General features: G+C 33.1%; 2 long non-coding RNA genes across 2 annotated transcripts in view; both read right to left on the bottom strand.

Moving 5' to 3' along the window:
• Positions 1-116: 116 nt before the first annotated feature.
• Positions 117-11,058, bottom strand: part of LOC146754055 (uncharacterized) — a 43,606-nt gene continuing 32,664 nt past the window's right edge. Inside the window, exon 2 of the long non-coding RNA XR_014939626.1 lies at positions 117-3,037. This is a non-coding gene — a long non-coding RNA (uncharacterized LOC146754055). The remainder of the gene's footprint in view (positions 3,038-11,058) is intronic.
• LOC146754058 (uncharacterized) lies at positions 7,584-9,855 on the bottom strand. Its single transcript, XR_014939630.1, has 2 exons — positions 8,604-9,855; positions 7,584-8,203 (listed from the first exon to the last, which is right to left on the bottom strand). It is a non-coding gene; the product is annotated as an uncharacterized LOC146754058 (long non-coding RNA).

Genomic DNA, 11,058 nt, shown 5'->3' with positions numbered 1-11,058 from the left:
TTCCCTTCCATTTGCATTATACCTACCTACCCTTTCTGTTCTGTAACATTTTCCTATAGACCTTCCATTCCATTCCTTTTTTTTTTTTAAATTAACCTTGCCTTTCCATTCTTATATACTTCCCTATCCTTACAATTCTACATACATTGACTTTCCCTTATACATTGCTTTCCTTTCCATTATATCTACCTTTCCTTTCTTTTCTATTCCCTTCCTTTCCCTTCCTTTATACTTACCTTTGCTTCCTTTCTTTTATACTTTCCCTTCCTTTATACTTTCCATTCCCTTATACTTTCCTTTCCATTCCTATTTTTAAACTTACCGATTCCTTTCATTTATACTTTCTTATCCTTTCCAATATACTTACCTTTGCTTTCCTTTCTTTTATACTTTCCCTTCCTATATACTTTCCTTTTCTTTATACTTTCCTTTCCTTTATACTTTCCTTTTCTGTATACTTTCCCCTTTCCTTTACACTTTCATTTCAATTCCTATTTTTAAACTTAGCCTCTCTTTTCATTTATACCTTCCTTTCCTTTCCTTTCATACTTACCTTTGCTTTCCTTTCTTTTATAAATTCCCTTCTTTAATAATTCCCTTCCCTTTGCATTATACCTACATTCCCTTTCTGTTCTGTAACATTTTCCTTTAGACCTTCCTTTCCATACCTTTTTTTTTTTTTAAATTAACCTTTCCTTTCCTTTTTTATATACTTCCCTATCCTTACAATTCTACATACATTGACTTTCCATTATACTTTGCTTTCCTTTCCATTATATCTACCTTTCATTTCTTTTCTATTCCCTTCCTTTCCCTTCCTTTATACTTAACTTTGCTTCCTTTCTTTTATACTTTCCCTTCCTTTATACTTTCCATTCCCTTATACTTTCCTTTCCATTCCTATTTTTAAACTTACCCATTCCTTTCATTTATACTTTCTTATCCTTTCCAATATACTTACCTTTGCTTTCCTTTCTTTTATACTTTCCCTTTCCATTTCTGTATACTTTCTTTTCCTTTACACTTTCATTTCAATTCCTATTTTTAAACTTAGCCTCTCCTTTCATTTATACTTTCCTTTCCATTCCTTTCCTTTCATACTTACCTTTGTATTCCTTTCTTTTATAAATTCCCTTCTTTTATAATTCCCTTCAATTTGCATTATACCTACATTCCCTTTCTGTTCTGTAACATTTTCCTTTAGACCTTCCTTTCCATTCGTTTTTTTTTTTTTTAAATTAACCTTTCCTTTCCTTTTTTATATACTTCCCTATTTTTACAATTCTACATACATTGACTTTCCATTATACTTTGCTTTCCTTTCCATTATATCTACCTTTCCTTTCTTTTCTATTCCCATCCTTTCCCTTCCTTTATACTTACCTTTGCTTCCTTTCTTTTATACTTTCCCTTCCTTTATACTTTCCATTCCCTTATACTTTCCTTTCCATTCCTATTTTTAAACTTACCCATTCCTTTCATTTATACTTTCTTATCCTTTCCAATATACTTACCTTTGCTTTCCTTTCTTTTATACTTTCCCTTCCTATATACTTTCCTTTTCTTTATACTTTCCTTTCATTTATACTTCCCTTTTCTGTATACTTTCCCCTTTCCTTTACACTTTCATTTCAATTCCTATTTTTAATCTTAGCCTCTCCTTTCATTTATACTTTCCTTTCCTTTCATATTTACCTTTGCTTTCATTTCTTTTATAAATTCCCTTCTTTTATAATTCCCTTCCCTTTGCATTATACTTACATTCCCTTTCTGTTCTGTAGCATTTTCCTTTAGACCTTCCTTTCCATTCCTTTTTTTTTTTAATATTAACCTTGCCTTTCCTTTTTTATATACTTCCCTATCCTTACAATTCTACATACATTGACTTTCCTTTATACTTTTCTTTCCATTATATCTACCTTTCCTTTCTTTTCTATTCCCTTCCTTTCCCTTCCTTTATACTTACCTTTGCTTCCTTTCTTTTATACTTTCCCTTCCTTTATACTTTCCATTCCCTTATACTTTCCTTTCCATTCCTATTTTTAAACTTACCCATTCCTTTCATTTCTACGTTCTTATCCTTTCCAATATACTTGCCTTTGCTTTCCTTTCTTTTATACTTTCCCTTCCTATATACTTTCCTTTCCTTTATACTTTCCTTTTCTGTATACTTTCCTTTCCTTTACACATTCATTTCAATTCCTATTTTTAAACTTAGCCTCTCTTTTCATTTATACTTTCCTTTCCTTTCATACTTACCTTTGTTTTCCTTTTTTTTATAAATTCCCTTCTTTTATAATTCCCTTCCCTTTGCATTATACCTACATTCCCTTTCTGTTCTGTAACATTTTCCTTTAGACCTTCCTTTCCATTCCTTTTCTTATTTTTTAAATTAACCTTGCCTTTCCTTTTTTATATACTTCCCTTTCCTTACAATTCTACATACATTGACTTTCCTTTATACTTTGCTTTCCTTTCCATTATATCTACCTTTCCTTTCTTTTCTATTCCCATCCTTTCCCTTCCTTTATACTTACCTTTGCTTCCTTTCTTTTATACTTTCCCTTCCTTTATACTTTCCCTTCCCTTATACTTTCCTTTCCATTCCTATTTTTAAACTTACCCATTCCTTTCACTTATACTTTCTTATCCTTTCCAATATACTCACCTTTGCTTTCCTTTCTTTTATACTTTCCCTTTCCTTTTCTGTATACTTTCCTTTCCTTTACACTTTCATTTCAATTCCTATTTTTAAACTTAGCTTCTCCTTTCATTTATATTTTCCTTTCCTTTCCTTTCATACTTACCTTTGCTTTCCTTTCTTTAATAAATTCTCTTCTTTTATAATTCCCTTCCCTTTTCATTATACCTACATTCCCTTTCTGTTCTGTAACATTTTCCTTTAGACCACCGTTTCCATTCCTTTTTTTTTTTTTAAAGTAACCTTTCCTTTCCTTTTTTATATACTTCCCTTTCCTTACAATTCTACATACATTGACTTTCCTTTATACTTTGCTTTCCTTTCCATTATATCTACCTTTTCTTTCTTTTCTATTCCCTTCCTTTCCCTTCCTTTATACTTACCTTTGCTTCCTTTTTTTTATATTTTCCCTTCCTTTATACTTTCCATTCCCTTATACTTTCCTTTCCATTCCTATTTTTAAACTTACCCATTCCTTTCATTTATACTTTCTTATCCTTTCCAATATACTTACCTTTGCTTTCCTTTCTTTTATACTTTCCCTTCCTTTATACTTTCCTTTTCTATATACTTCCCTTCCCTTTATAATTTCCTTTTCTGTATACTTTCTTTTCCTTTAGACTTTCATTTCAATTCCTATTTTTAATCTTTGCCTCTCCCTTCATTTATTCTTTCCTTTTCTTTCATAGTTACCTTTCCTTTCTTTTTTAAATTCCCTTCTTTTATAATTCCCTTCCCTTTGCGTTATTCCTACATTCCCTTTCTGTTCTGTAACATTTTCCTTTAGACCTTCCTTTCCATTCCTTTTTTTTTTTTTAAATTAACCTTTCCTTTCCTTTTTTATATACTTCCCTATCCTAACAATTCTACATACATTCACTTTCCATTATACATTACTGTCCTTTCCATTATATCTATCTTTCCTTTCTTTTCTATTCCCTTCCTTTCCCTTCCTTTATACTTACCTTTGCTTCCTTTCTTTTATACTTTCCCTTCCTTTATACTTTCCATTCCCTTATACTTTCCTTTCCATTCCTATTTTTAAACTTACCCATTCCTTTCATTTCTACGTTCTTATCCTTTCCAATATACTTACCTTTGCTTTCCTTTCTTTTATACTTTCCTTTCCTTTATACTTTCCTTTTCTTTATACTTTCCTTTCCTTTATACTTTCCTTTTTGTTATACTTTCCTTTCCTTTACACATTCATTTCAATTCCTATTTTTAAACTTAGCCTCTCCTTTCATTTATACTTTCCTCTCCTTTCATACTTACCTTTGTTTTCCTTTCTTTTATAAATTCCCTTCTTTTATAATTCCCTTCCCTTTGTATTATACCTACATTCACTTTCTGTTCTGTAACATTTTCCTTTAGACCTTCCTTTCCATTCCTTTTTTTTTTTTTTTAAATTAACCTTGCCTTTCCTTTTTTATATACTTCCCTTTCCTTACAATTCTACATACATTGACTTTATATTATACTTTGCTTTCCTTTCCATTATATCTACCTTTCCTTTCTTTTCTATTCCCTTCCTTTCCCTTCCTTTATACTTACCTTTGCTTCCTTTCTTTTATACTTTCCCTTCCTTTATACTTTCCATTCCCTTATACTTTCCATTCCTATTTTTAAACTTACCCATTCCTTTCATTTATACTTTCTTATCCTTTTCAATATACTTACCTTTGCTTTCCTTTCTTTTATACTTTCCCTTCCTATATACTTTCCTTTTCTTTATACTTTCCTTTCCTTTATACTTTCCATTCCCTTATACTTTCCTTTCCATTCCTATTTTTAAACTTACCCATTCCTTTCATTTATACTTTCTTATCCTTTCCAATATACTTAACTTTGCTTCCTTTCTTTTATACTTTCCCTTCCTTTATACTTTCCATTCCTTTATACTTTCCTTTCCATTCCTATTTTTAAACTTACCCATTCCTTTCATTTATACTTTCTTATCCTTTCCAATATACTTACCTTTGCTTTCCTTTCTTTTATACTTTCCCTTCCTTTATACTTTCCTTTTCTTTATACTTTCCATTATACTTTCCTTTCTTTTGTACCTTCCTTTCCTTCATACTTTCCTTTCCTTAGCATACCTTTATACTTTCCTTTCGTTTTCTTTTCCTTTTCCTTCCCCCCCCCTTTTTTCTTCTTTTCTCTTTACTTTTTCTTTTTTTTCTACTTATTTTTCTTGCCTTCTTTCCTTATCCTTTGGCTTTTTTTTCCCCTTTTTGTTTTATTTTTCTTCCCCATTTTCTTTCCCTTCTCCTTTTTCTATTCTTTTTCTTCCCAAATCTTTCTCTATTTTCTTCCCTGTTTTCTTCCCTCCTCTTTCTTCCCCTTTTATCTTTACTTTCTCCTGTTTTACGTTTTTTTTCCCCTGTGTCTTTTTCTTTACCTTTTTCTTTACTACCTCCATTTTATTTTTCTTCTTTCTCGCTTTCTTTTTAATTTTCATTTTCTTTACATTTTTCTTTCACTTTTATCATTATTTTTTATTTCTTGCTTTTCTTCCCTCTCCCCCCCCCCTCAACACCCACCCATCCACATTTTGTCTTTTGCTTCCTCCTTTTAAAATCTTGATTGTTTTTTTCTTATTTTCTTCCCTTCCCCCCCCTTTTTTTGTTCTCATATATTTTTTACTTGTTTATGTTTTCCTCTTCCTTTTCCATCCCCTCCCTTCCCATTTTTCTTTTGCTTTTGGTTCTTCTTAACCTGTTTTTCTTTTGCTTCTCTCTTTTTGTTCTCCTTTCTCTATTTAATTTTCATTTTCTCTTCCCCCTTTCCTTTCCTCTTTTTTCTTGCTCCTTTTTTTCTTCCCCTTTATGTTTCCCTTTCCCTTTCTTTCCCTTTATCTTTTTTTCTCTTTTTTCTTTTATTTTCCTGTCTTTTCTTTCTTTACTTTTTCTTTTTTTCTTCTTTTTGTTCTTCCCTTCTTTCCTTTTGCTTTTGCTTCTTCTTCCCCTTTTTGTTTTATTTTTCTTCCCCATTTTCTTTCCCTTCTCCTTTTTCTATTCTTTTTCTTCCCTATTATCATTTTTCTTCTATTTTCTTCCCTGTTTTCTCCCCTCTTTTTTCTTCCCCTTTTATCTTGACTTTCTCCTGTTTCATGTTTTTTTCCCTATTTCTTTTTTTTTTAACTTTTTCTTCCCTATCTTTATTTTTCTTCTTTCTCACTTTTTTCTCTTTTTAATATTCGTTTTCTTTCCGTTTTTCTTCCCCTTTTCTCATTCTTTTTTATTTCTTGATTTTCTTCCCTCTTTTCTTTTTACCCCGACCCATTCTTTGTCTTTTTTTTCTTTTTAAAGTTTGATAATTTTTTTTTCTTCTTCTCTTCCCTTCCCCCTTTTTTTTATAGCCCATATATTCTTTACTTCTTTTCCTTTTCCTTTTCCAATCATTCCCCCATCCCCCACCCCCTATTTTCTTTAGCTTTTGTTTCTTTTTACCCTATCTGTTTTACTTTCGCTTCCTCCTTTTCTGTTCTCTTTTCTCTTTTTCTTCCCTATTTAATTTTCTTTTTTGCTTCCCCATTTCCTTCCCTCTTTTTTCTTGCTTTTTTTCTTTCCCTTTATGTTTCTTTTTCTTTCTTCTTTTCTTCTCTATTCTTTACCTTTTTCTTTTTTTTATTTTCTTTTCTTCTTCCTTTTTTTTCTTTTTTCTCTTTTCTTTTCTCCTTTGTTTTCCTTTTTTTTCTTTTCCTTTCTTTTTTTATTCTTTTCTTCTTCTTTTCTTTTTCTTCCCTTCTTTCCTTTCGCTTTTACTTTCTCTTCCCCTTTTTGTTTTTTCTTCCCCATTTTTTCCCTTCTCCTTTTCCTATTCTTTTTCTTCCCTATTATCATTCTTCTTCTATTTCCTTCCCTGTATTCTTCCCTCTTTTTTCTTCCCTCTTTTTTTCTTCCTTTCATCTTTACTTTCCCCCTTCTGTTTCCTGTTTTTTATTTCTCCTATTTCTTTTCCATTACCTTTTTTCCCTATCTTCTCCCTTTTCTATTCCCTTTTCTCTTTTTCTTCACTGTTTAATTTTCATTTCCTCTTTCTTCCCCTTTTCCTTCCCTGTTTTTTCTTGCTCTTTTTTTTTTCCCTTCCCCTTTATGTTTCCTTATTGCTTTCTTTCTCTTTCCCTCTCTCTTTCTTCTTCACTACCCTCTTTTCTTTACTCTTCATTCCTTTCTTTTTCTTCTTCTTCTTTTTCTTCCCTTTCTTTGCCTTCTTTTTCTTCACTTCTTTCATTTTCCTTTTGTTCATTTCTCCTGTTTTTGTTTTTCTTTTCTTCCCCATTTTCTTTTCCTTCTATTTTTTATATTCTTTTTCTTTTCTATTATCATTTTTCTTCTTTTTTTCCCCGTTTTCTTACCTTTACCCCCCCCAATTTTATTTTTGTCTTCCCTCTTCTATTTCCTTTTATCTTTCTCCTATTACTTTTTTTTCTCTTCTTCTTTCCTTTCCTTATATTCTCTTCTTTTCTTCTTTTCTTTTTTCCTTTCTTTTTTCTATCCTCTTTCCATTTTCTCCCCTCCCCTCTCCTCATTTCTTTTTTTTCCCTCTCTTTCCCTTTCTTTCCCTTTTCCTTTCTCTTTCCCTTTCCCTTTATTTCCCTTTCCCTTCCCTTTCTCTTCTTTTCATTTCTTCTTTTAATTTTTTTTTTCTTTGACTTCGCTTCTTTCCTTTTGCTTTTGTTTTTTCTTCCCCTATTTTTTTCTTCCTCATTTTCTTTCCCTTCTCCTCTCACTATTCTTTTTCTTCCCAACTATCATTCTTCTTCTATTTTCCTCCCTCTTTTCTTCCCCCTTTATTCTTCCCCTTTTATCTTTGCTTTCCCACTTCACTTTCCCTTCCCTCCCCTTTCTTTCCCTTTACCCCGTTCTATCCCTTTCCCTTTTTTTTTCCTTATTTTCTTGTCTTTTTTTTATTCTTTTCTTTTGCTACCCTATTTTTCTTCTCTATTTTTTCTTCTTTTTTCTTTTTCTTTTTCTCTTCTTTTTTCTTTTTCTATTTTCTTTTGGCTTTGCTATTACCTTATTCTTTTTGTTTTTCTATATCTTCCTTTTTTTCCCTTTATTCTATACTTCTTTCTCTTTTCTATCCCTATTATTTTTTTCCTTTTTCATTAACTTTTTTTTTTTTCTTTATCTTTTTTCTTTTTTTTTCTTTCTTTTCTGTTGCTCTTTCTTCTTGTTCCTTTTTCTTTTATTTTTTTCTGCTGCTTTTTCTTCTTGTTTCATTGATTTTCCTTTTCTTTTGCTTTTTAAATCTCTCTATTTTTCCTCTCCTTTTTTTTTCTTTCTCTTTTTCTTCCCTTGTTTCTTTTTATCCCAATTTTCTTCACCTTTTTCTTTCATCTTCTTCCCCTTCTTCATTTCCTTTACTTTCCTTTTTTTTTACTTTTAAAGCACAATTACTTCATGAAATGATACTTCTCGATGTACAAACAGATATAAAAATATCATCTGATACCTCTTTGCGCTGTTCTCACAATCATAGAGTAGCCATCAGTAGCTTTGGTTTTGGTAAAAAAAAAAAAAAGAAAAAAAAATCTGCAGGACTGTTGTACAAATACTGGTGATGGGGGATGGAAGGGAGATATTCTGGCCATCAGTGACCTTTCCCTTCCATTTCCCCCCCTTATTTTCTTTTGCTTTTGGTTCTTCTTACCCTATTTGTTTCTCTCTTCCTTCCCCCTTTTCTGTTCTCCTTTCTCTTTTTCTTCCCTATTTTCTCTTCCCCCTTTCTTTCCCCTTTTTTCTTGCTCTTTTTTTTACTTCCCCTTTATGTTTTCCTTTCCCTTTCCTTTTATTTCCCTTTCCCTTTATTTCCCTTCCCTTTTTCTTTTCTCTTTTCAATTCTTTTCTTTGGGGAAGCTGTATTTATGTTGTATTTACTTTGGTATTTATCTTACCTTTTTAGAGGAGTTGTGCCTGCTTCTTCTTCTTCAAAAAGGAACAGGGAGCTCTACAGTAGAAGCCTGAAGGTGAGGTGGGCTGGCCTCTCTGTCTGCCTGTGCTCCTTCCTTCCCCCTGGAAAGTTTATCACATGTGATTTTGATAGGCTTCTTCTTACCCTATTTGTTTTACTATTCCTCCCCCCTTTTGTGTTCTCCTTTCTCTTTTTCTTCCCTATTTAATTTTCATTTTCTCTTTACTTCCCCCTTTCCTTCCCTCTTTTTTCTTGCTCTTTCTTTTTCTTCCCCTTTATGTTTCCCTTTCCCTTGATTTCTCTTTCTCTTCCTCTTTCCCTTCCCCTTCCCTTTTCTTTTCCCCTTCTGTTTCTTCCCTTACTTCCCTTCTTTTTTGGGAAGCTGTATTCATCTTGTATTTATTTTTGTATTTATCTTACCTTTTTAGAGGTGTTGTGCCTGCTTCTGCTGGCTTCAAACAGGAACAAGGAGCTCTACAGTAGAAGCCTGAAGGTGAGGTGGGCTGGCCTGTCTGCCTGCCTGTGCTCCTTCCTTCCCCCTGAAAAGATCACCACATGAGATTTTGATAGGATTCTTTTTCCTCTATTTGTTTTTCTTTTCCTTCCATCTTTTCTGTTCTCCTTTCTCTTTTTCTTCCCTATTTAATTTTCATTTTCTCTTTTCTTCCCCATTTCCTTGCCTCTTTTTTCTTGCTTTTTTTTCCTTCCCTTTTATGTTTCTCTTTCCCTTTATTTCCCTTTCCTTTCCTCTTTCCCTTTCTCCTTCTTTTCCTTTCTCTTTTCTTTTCTTTTGTACTCTTTACTTTTTTTCTTCTTTGTCTTCCATTATTTCCTTTTGCTTTTGCTTTTTCTTCCCCTATTTGTTTTTTTTTCTTCTTGTTTCTTTTTTTCTTTTTATCTTGCATTTTCTTATTCTATCGTTTTTCCTTTCCTCTTGCTTCTTTAAATCTCTCTATTTTTCCTCTCCTTTTTTATTTTTTCTTTCTCTTTTTCTTCCCTTATTTCTTTTTTTACTCTATTTTCTTCACCTTTCTCTTTCACCTTCTTCCCCTTTTTCTTTTCCATTTCCCTTACTTGCCTTTTTTTTAAAAAAAGCACAATAAATTCATGAAATGACACTTCTCGACGTACAAACATATAAAAATATCATCTGATACCTCTTTGCGCTGTTCTCACAATCATAGAGTAGCCATCAGTAGCTTTGATTTTGGGAGAGAGAGAGAGAGAGAGAGAGAGAGAGAGAAAGGAAGGAAGGAAGGAAGGAAGGAAGGAAGGAAGGAAGGAAGGAAGGAAGGAAGGAAGGAAGGAAGGAAGGAAGGAAGGAAGGAAGGAAGGAAGGAAGGAAGGAAGGAAGGAAGGAAGGAAGGAAGGAAGGAAGGAAGGAAGGAAGGAAGGAAGGAAGGAAGGAAGGAAGGAAGGAAGGAAGGAAGGAAGGAAGGAAGGAAGGAAGGAAGGAAGAAAGAAAGAAAGAAAGAAAGAAAGAAAGAAAGAAAGAAAGAAAGAAAGAAAGAAAGAAAGAAAGAAAGAAAGAAAGAAGCAGGACTGTGGTACAAATAATAGTGCTGAGGGATGGAGGGGAGATATCCTGGCCACCTCTCCCTTCCATTTCCCCACCTTATTTTCTTTTGCTTTTGGTTCTTCTTAACCTATTTGTTTTCCTTTTCCTTCCCCCTTTTCTGTTCTCCTTTCTCTTTTTCTTCCCTATTTAAGTTTCTTTTTGTCTTTACTTCCCCCTTTCCTTCCCTCTTTTTTCTTGCTCTTTTTTTTACTTCCCCTTTATGTTTCCCTTTCCCTTTATTTCCCTTTCCCTTTCTCTATCCCTTCCCTTTTTCTTTTCTCTTTTCTATTCTTTTCTTTGGGGAAGCTGTATTTATGTTGTATTTACTTTGGTATTTATCTTACCTTTTTAGAGGTGTTGTGCCTGCTTCTGCTGGCTTCAAAAAGGAACAGGGAGCTCTACAGTAGAAGCCTGAAGTTGAGGTGGGGTGGGCTGTCTGCCTGTACTCCTTCCTTCCTCCTGAAAGTTCACCACATGAGGTTTTGATAGGCTTCCATAATGTATGGGTATGGAAAGCTGCAACTAACTCTGCAGATGACTGGTATATACTTAACATCTGAAATCTCAATCAAATTTTCTGCTTGTTGAGTTATTGTCTGGCATTCACTTATTTCATGATTTGGCCATCACTTCTGGCTGCTCTTTTGACAGATTTTCACTATTTCTGCAGTCACATTGGTCTGGCAACAGGGGAATCAGCTGTGGCTGTGGGTGTGGTGAGAGCAGCACAACCACCCCATCCTTCTCTGAGTCCTCACTTCCTCTGCAGCATTGCTTCACAGACCCTTGCACACCCTAAAAGCAGCGGCCAGCAACCAGCCATAGTGACCTGGGTTTAATTTGTCTGCAGTTGAATACAATTAGTCCCCAGACAAACTTG

The sequence above is a fragment of the Coturnix japonica genome, chromosome Z (assembly GCF_054131305.1).
Source record: "Coturnix japonica strain WE chromosome Z, WE-NBRP24, whole genome shotgun sequence".
Classification (NCBI taxonomy): Eukaryota; Metazoa; Chordata; class Aves; order Galliformes; family Phasianidae; genus Coturnix; species Coturnix japonica.
The sequence above is the reverse complement of the archived record's forward strand: the minus strand, read 5'-3'. Positions and strand labels throughout refer to the sequence as shown.